This window comes from Lactuca serriola, chromosome 6 (genome assembly GCF_051521515.1).
Source record: "Lactuca serriola cultivar US96UC23 chromosome 6, Lser_US96UC23_V15, whole genome shotgun sequence".
In the NCBI taxonomy this organism is placed as follows: domain Eukaryota; kingdom Viridiplantae; phylum Streptophyta; class Magnoliopsida; order Asterales; family Asteraceae; genus Lactuca; species Lactuca serriola.
In genome coordinates, this window is record NC_136413.1 from 168,045,287 (window position 1) to 168,052,891 (window position 7,605).

A 7,605-nucleotide genomic window follows, 5' to 3' on the forward strand; every position below is an offset into this window, starting at 1 on the left:
GCCCACAAGGGAGTAGGACCTGGAAAAGCTGGTCGGGGGTTGTTGTTCGGGGCTTGACCTACTAGCGGTAGGTTGTTGACTTCAAGCTCGGAGTCGGATCCATCAGAAAAGCCTTCTGCGAGGTGATCATCCAAAGGGATTGGATGCTCATCTTCGGGCTCTTCATCGATCCACCCGACATTGCCTTCATTTGGAAAGTACGAGTCACCGTGATGGAATCCAGCCATTTAAATCTACGCGAGAAGAGAGGTATAAGAATATAGTATACATGTAACTAGTAGAATAAAATACACCTATAGTATTTTAAGTTTAAGTTCTACTGATCTTCTTGTGGTATTGTTGGTAAGTTTTTAGACTTGTTAACACATTACAACCATTCTAGGGCATATGCTAATCACTCCTCGGACCAGCATAGTTGATCAGGCTATGTCATTGCCAGGACTGACAATACATCCCCGAGCTCACTAGTGATATTTAACAATCGTAATACTTTTGTTCTTGTGATTGTGACACTGATTTTAGTATGAATGCAGACTAGTATACTTAATTAAATATTTTAATATTTAAAGTATAGACTCTTGGTCAGAGTGCTTTAATCCCTAATGGGTTTATAGTTTAGTATATCTTTTATGGGTTGATATACTTGATTCACTATAAACAATGCTCTGATACCAATCTGTCACACCCCAAAACCAAGAACGGCAGAAACGTTCTAGGGCGGAGGACATCATGTACAGTATCACAACACAATAAATGTAAATAAGCAAACAACATCATCCATTGCATTAAATATATGATTTTAATACAAGCGTGTTCTGTACAGTTTTAGACACCAAAAATATAATGTAAATCAAAATAATATGATAAGTCTTGAATGTGCTCCATCTTCTCAAAAGCTGGCATCGGTACCTGTCTGCTGATGACCTGAGAATACAAGTTATTTTGAAAGAGTTTATCAGCATTAAGCTTGTTGGGTTAAAGATTCGTTTGAAGATTGCGTCATTGGGCTCGACTGTTAGTCCATTTATTTTGTACTCCGGTTTGGGCCTGTCCAACCGAGAGCCTGTTAGGTTTATTATATAAGTATATGCTTGCATGCATAATGAGGTTAACGATCTAGATTACAAGATAGAGAATTACGATAGCTTTGATTTTCTTTGTCGTTCTTGTAAACCTTCCAACCCTCTACAGTTGATGTTCTTGAACGAGCTCTTCTGAGGGTTTAATTTTAATCATTCGACTCGTTTGATTCATTCTTGACTTGTTCTTTATTTTCGTGTTCTTTTTGTTTAATATTTATTTGCCTGTTTAATATCTAATCGATCTTCAAGATTAAGTTTTAATCTCATCAATTGGTATCAGAGCAGGAGGCTGTGTAATCGATACACATCTTTTCTGTGAAAAGGTTTCAATTAGGGTTTTTCTGCAATTACTGATATTTATTGAGCCGTCATCTCATTATTGACGTATCTTGATATTTATTGTTTTGCCCTAATCTGATTTATTACAAGTCTGATCTTTAAACAGGTTATTCGATCATTATGGATGAGTCGCAATCGAATCTCATCAATATTTCCAACAGAGGATTATGCTATGATGGTGTCTAACCCCAAGAGGTTCATTAAGAAGAGATTCCCTAGCAACAAAAACCGAAACTGGCAGGGGAGTTATAGTTCAGAAAAGGTTAACAATGAACCGAAGGTTGAAGAGCCCAAGAAGGAACCGAAGGCAGATGGTGATTTTGGAGTAAGCTGTTACTACTGTGGTGGGAAAAACCACTATGCTAAGGATTGTGTCCTCAAAAAGATGGCTGAAAAGGATGAGGAAGCTTTGTTGCAGAAAAGGCTTGATGAGATGAGAAAGAAGAAATCTACCGCTAACCCTTCCATGAATGCTCTAATTGTGCAGGGTTCAGCTGCTGATGATGAGTTCGGTGGCGTGGAAGTTTGGTCAACCGACTCAGAAGACGATGAAGTGAGGAAGCCTTCGCATGGAAAGGCTTTTGTGGCTAAAGAGGAGAGCAGTGGAGGCAGGTGCCTAATGGTGTCTGAAGTGTCTCAGATGAGGGGATACAACACTGATGGTAGAAGCAATGAACCGAAGGAACAACAAGATATGTGCTTTACGGCCAAACCGCTCAGCGTGCAGTTCAATGAGCTCGATGAACTGATCAAGAAGGTACAATCGGTTTTTGTTTCATTTAAGGAACCACAATCCTCATATGAAAAAGAACTAAAAAATGTTAATTCACGAATTTCTCATCTAGATAGTAGTTTAACTCAAACTCGAGTCACCAATTCTAACCTAACTGATCAATTAAGCAGGGCGTCTTCGAAGAGTGAGGAGCGGCGCATGTGGATCGAGTTGAATGAGTCTGAATTAGTTAAAATAAAAGATGAAAACATTTATTTGCAAAGAGACAATTTAAAGTTGTTAAAACAACGTAATGTTTTTTGTTTGATTGCAAAACGTCTTTATACTAATATTACTCAGCTTCACTTGGACTGTGAAATAGGCCAAAAGATTCATCGCATGATCTTGCCCTTCCTTGAGTTTAAGGAGGATGAAATTGATGCCGAAGCTTATAATTGTGAGAGTGTGATATCATCTGATGATGTCAATCCGACCTATATGTATGGACTAGACAAAATTGAATCCTTCATTAAATCCAAGGACCACAAGGACATGCTTAAAAACCTTTTGGATGAAAATGATAGACTTAAACTGAGAACCGAAACCATACAAAAATTTGACTCTTTAAATGCCAACTTGAGCTCAGAAAACAAAATTGATGTTGAAAATGCATCTGAGCTTAATGAGGATGTCAACATGAGTGAAATTTCTGTAGAGGACACGGTTGACTGCTCAGAATTTGTAAAAAATGAACTTGAAAACCACAAGAATCTAATTTCTGAAAATTCAGTGGAATTCGCTCGATTCTCCCAACAAAAGTCCCCGATCTTAGCAGAAAAAGCGGTTGTATATCAAAAGGTCCGGACCACTCCAAATCAAGTGTACAAGGTCACTGGAGTAACCGAACATCAAACTGCTGAACTCACAGCTATTGTAAACGAAGACAATGCTGATGGCTGTGATGAGTTCTTCTGGTCAGCTCCAATCGATAATGCAGATGAAACGGTGGGCTTGTCAGAAAGGACTTCATGGATTAGTAAAGGTAGATACATACCAGAACCTCTGAACAAGCCAGATAATTTCGATGTGCCAAGTACTAGTGGTACGAAAGACATTCCTCAAGAGAATGGAAGTTCGGAAAAAGAAGACATTCCCCCTAGTTCCTCAGTTCAAAGTGAACCAGCCAAGGAGAAACCGAAAATGAAAGCCAATATTCATCATCAACCGAAGCAGATGAGGAATAAGAAACGTGAAAGGAACCAGAGATACAGGAAGAATCTCTCTGAAAGGAAACAATTTTGGCAATCCCAGAATGCATATTTCTCACATCAAGACAAGAATCTGAAGTTTGAGAACAATCCTGTCAAAAAGCATGAGAGCCACAACAACCGAAAGCCAAGGTTCGGTTCTAAGGATGACTTCAACCGAAAGCAAAGGTTCACCATGCATTAATATAATACAACCAATAAAGTTTACATGAAGTACATTGTTTAAACATTACATTCCCAAAAATAGATTGTTCGATTCGTTAATAAGTAAACTGCAAGCCATCACTGAGTACATTTTCCTTTGATTCACTGGTTACCTGAGAATACAAGTATTTTGAAAAACGTCAACATGTGAAATGTTGGTGAGTTCATAAGCGGTATTTGAAAATCAATGTTTCGTGTCGTTTGAAAACCACCAGAAAATCCGATATTTTCTGAAAAGAGAAGCTTTTGAAAACGTTTGTGAAGATCCATAGGTATGCTTGTTTGTTTCTATACTTGTAAAAATTGTTCATTAAACTTGTATACATTTCGAATCCGTATGTATTGAAAAACCCTAGGAAAACCCGATGTTTTCCTAATTCTTTGAATTCTATGAAGTTAAAATGAAACCATTGTAACGCGTGAAGTTATCAATTCCAGGCGACGTCGGATTATTTTTGAGCATGATTAATTGCTATAAACATGCGTTACACAAACGACCAGTTTATAACTATACTAACGATCCCGTAGGCGTCGTCCGTACTAATCACGTTATCCGGCCGCCCTGACTACGTGTAGTCCCACATCCGAAGAGAAAGAGGACACTAAGACCCCGATGACTCCATTAACCGGTTGGGGATAAAAAAAGGTACGAGGGGTCCCTGACCCGCCTCGCATGAAATATCGACTTTACTAGCAATACCAAAGGACCCTTGGGGACCAATAGTATACAAGCCATTGAAAGTCCTTTTACGCTGTGTTAGATCGGGTAAGACCCAACACCTCGTAAGGTAGAAGTCTTCGGGCCTTAAGATCAGGTCATTGGGCTAGCTAGGCCCAACAAGCAAGATTTTACACTTTGGGGCCCAAAGATGGTGCGTAGACGTCTGTGCACACTCGCATGTATATTGAATTCCCAAACGTTACTTGTATGAATCGAGGTATCGTCGCGTTAGTAGTTTCGGATTTTTATTGGTTCGAGACCGAACCAATTCGTTTAACAACGACTTTTGGTATTGTTGTGTATTGTATTTCGTCGATAGTCGTGGTGCCATTATTTGATCAAATTGCGTGTATTGAATTAGCCTTGGTAGTTTTCTGTTTTCAGCCCCTCATTGTTTGTAAAATTTACTTTTTCAACCCTTTAATTAAATAACTTTCCGGTTTGGTCCTTAAATCATTTTTCTTGACATTTTAACACCAAAAATTATTGCAATTAATATTTTTCAGCATATTTTTCATTGCAAACAGTTTAAGTCCCTGAAAATGCAGTTTTCTCGGTTATAACCCCTCCTTTTCGCAATTTTGACAATTTTGACAATTTTGGCCCAAATTGGAAAATTTTTGCAACTTTGGTCCTTTTTAAATTTAAAAAGCATTTTAAACCTTTGAAAAGGACTTGGAACACTAATAGTCCACTGTTTTACAGAAAAACACAGTTTTGGCCCTCCAAATCAGAAAATTTCGCATAATGGGCCTTATTGGGCCGAAAATGTCATTTTTAGCCCATTAAGCTTGAAATTTATGTTTTTAATCCTCCAACAAGCATATTTTCAGAAAATACATTATGGAAACTGTTTTGACTCATCTCCCTCATCAGATTTCGAAATATTTCAATTTGGGCCCTTTAACTATATATTTTTAGCATTTTATGTCCAAAAATTGAGTTTTTAGCCCAAAGAAAATGTTACTAAGCCATTTAGCTATTTTTCTTGGAACACTTTGTATGTAGGAATATACTTGATGCTAGTATCATTTAACATAAGGTATATCTCGGTTTTGAGGGGTTTTATGGCTAGATCCAACATTATAACACACAAAAACACACATATAAGCATGGAAATCATACAAGGCATACAAAACACATATAGATCTACACTTTCACTTGTATTCCCCCCCCCCCCCCACAAAACTCATAAAAACAGAAAATAGGGGGTATGAAGCTCACCTTGGGTGTGGCTTCGGTTTTGGAGAGAAGATGGAAGAAAAATGAAGTGATTTTCGGCCCTAGCACCTTTCCTTGGTAGATCTCGAATTTGGTGACTTCTAAGGTGCATGATCACAGGTTGGAATAGATTTAGAAGAGATTTTTGATGGAATGAAGTAGCTAGATCATGGATTAGTCATCAACTTACCTTAGATGATGATTTTGTGGAGATATCTTCTTGAAAGCTCCTTAGATCTCGAAATTATGGAGGAGAAATGAGAGAGTTTCTTTGAGAGAAGAATGAGTGAATTTTGTGTGTGTGTTTGAATATGGCCGAGAGCAAGAGAGAGAGGGAGAAGAAGAGACCTTGAGGTGATGTTTGCATGGAAGAATGAGAATACATGGATGTTTGAAGGGTAATACCTAGATATACACCATGCAAAGATGATGTGTCATGCAAGAAGTCAACTCTTCCCTTTTATTTGGGCTTGGGCCGAGAATGGTGGGGGAAAGGAGAATGTTTGGGCCTTAAATGCTTAAGCCCAATTTTCATGGTTATGTTGAGTGATTTTTGGTCCAAAAATATAAAGGTGATTTTTATGACTTGTTAGGGATAAATTAGGTTAATTATGGTTCATAGTTATTAATTTATTTCATTCTAGGCCCAATGTGGCCCAAAATATCGAAATAAATAAATGTGGGTCCAATTAGAGCCCAATTAGGGTTCTAAGCCCATGATAGTCAAATTGGAAGCTTATTGGTCCATTTGGATCCAATAAGGAAGTTCTAGTCCAAGGTGGACCTAAATAAGAACTTCTAGAGTTTCCAATTGTTTGATGACTATTTGTAGTACTTGTATGATGTATTTGATTGAAGTTTTTGATGTCATAATCATAGGTGTCACACATGTTCTTAAGTTTTTGATTTACATTAACTTGAGTGTATAGATTACATGACACAAAATTTCCAGTTGTGACATATCATCCCTCAGCATGGACTGATATCTCGTCATCCACATGTCCTCATCGGTAGCATACCGTGGGATCAACAATGCTCACTCCCAAAACTTGGCGATGATCTCCGCCACAATCTCGGTGGTCTGCTGGAGCTCCTGGAACTCCCTCACCATCCGTTGCACCTCAATAGCTGGTGCAAACTCCATGTCAAAACGCCTAACAAACTCGGTCCATGTCATTTCAGCCACACCGGTTGCTCCCACCTGACTAGTCACCTAACCCCATCAGTCTCGGGCTTTGTCTCTCATCATGCATGGCGCAAAACCCACCTTTTCCGCATCTAGGAAAGAACTCGTGCGTTGGGCGTTCTCAATATCCGCCACCCATCGTTGGCTAACAATGGGGTCCTTGATCCCAAAGAACTCCGACGCCCCACACACCTTGAACTCCCGAAACAAGGGAGTTTGGGCCCCAACCCAACCCGCAGCAATCTCGGATTTGAATGCCCTGAGCCTCTCCTCCATGATCTCCATCTGACTGTCCCAAAGATAACTGGGGTAGCGTCAAGAATGCCTCTCGTAACCTAGTCTGCGATGAGCTCACGTAACCTCTCGTCGATGGGCTTGGTACCATCGCCCAACCCAGACCCAGATCCCGATCTTGATCCCCCAGCTTCATAATGTTTACAGGGATCTTCCCACACCAGTCCTTCTTAGAGCTCCCATGTCTAAAATTGGTCCGGGTACAGGTCTTCCAGGCAATAACATACATAAACAACTAGCATATCATATATCACAGAAGTATCTATCATACTACATGACACATACATAAACATATAAGGATGTCATGGGCTCCCCCCAGGGTCTTATACCATTATTCCATAGGCTCCCCCACATGGTATTTACCTAGGAATGCCATGGGCTCCCCTACATGGTCTTATATCCAACTGCCACGGGCTCCCCTCGGGGTCTTCCATACAAATATCATATAATCACTAGCATGCCACTTAGCATAAAGCTAACTACCATACCTCATATCTCTACTACAGCTAGTGTACCACCTAACATAAAATGGGCCGGCCTTGGTGCCTTAGACCCATTGGTATGGTGAGAAGACTCAC